The following is a 1,084-nucleotide window of genomic DNA, read 5'->3' as shown; positions in this document are numbered from 1 at the left end:
TAAATCAATTAAATGTTGTGTTTATTGAGTGTCATTGTGCCATTTTACTGATCCAACATAATAATTCAGCAGCGATATGAATTCTGTTGCTTATTCAATTCTTCAACAAGTATCACGAGGACAGATTCTTTTTTTTTGCACCACTCTGAGGTAATTCATCTAAGGGAATATTTGAAGAAGCGTATCTCACACAGTCACACACTTCAATATCCATTTAATACCAAACATCTACTGATACATAACTCACTCTATTAGAGCTGCAACTATTAACCAAAGTGAAGCTAGCATTTACAATTTCCCTGAAGCCCTTTTCATTAATGCACTTAGTTTGCTTCCTCAACGTGTCTATATTGCAAACTACCTCTGCTTTATTTCTATATAGGATGCTCATTGCAGGGTTGGGCTATATGACAATATATGTAAAATGTAGCGTGAGACGATGTTAATCTTCCTGCCGTATTGTTTTATGATATTTCCCTATAATTATGACTGGTTTAATTGGACCATCAATCAGGGTGATAATCCTGGATTTAAAACTTACTATGTTATTCATTTCACTGGATGTGTCAAAACAGATGATCCTAACTATTTTATCAATAAACAATTCATAGAATATATATCATATATTATAAAAAATACAAACCAAAAGAATAGTGTCAATATTGCCTACCCATACTATTGTATTGCCTTACTTCTACTGTTTTGTTGTTAATTTGGAGTTTTCCCTTATACAAAATGAGGGCCTAGAGACGATAAGGTAGTATTATGCATGTTACCTTCAAACCAGGTTATACAGTATGAGCAGTGTATTTCAATGTCATGTTACTTTATACTTCATTACATTTTTAAATCAAATACTGAATTTTTTACTCCTCAACATTTTTCGACAGCTTTAGTTGCTAGTAACTTTGCAGATTCAGAAAATGTAAACAAAATATATAAAAGAAACTAGTAAATGATAATGGATTACGTCAGCTGGCAATACATAAAGCACAGTTTCCAGCTGCAACATGAATCATTAAAGACTATCAGCAGATATACTGATATACAGATTTATACTGTAAAGAGCTATTCTGCATAATAA

At 32.0% G+C, this 1,084-nt stretch overlaps 1 long non-coding RNA gene across 1 annotated transcript in view; it reads right to left on the bottom strand.

Moving 5' to 3' along the window:
- LOC117494098 overlaps positions 1-1,084 on the bottom strand; it is an 86,280-nt gene that overhangs the window by 22,340 nt on the left and 62,856 nt on the right. The window lies entirely within an intron of this gene.

Source organism: Trematomus bernacchii, unplaced genomic scaffold (genome assembly GCF_902827165.1).
Source record: "Trematomus bernacchii unplaced genomic scaffold, fTreBer1.1, whole genome shotgun sequence".
Classification (NCBI taxonomy): Eukaryota; Metazoa; Chordata; class Actinopteri; order Perciformes; family Nototheniidae; genus Trematomus; species Trematomus bernacchii.
This window is presented reverse-complemented; position numbering and strand designations above follow the sequence as displayed.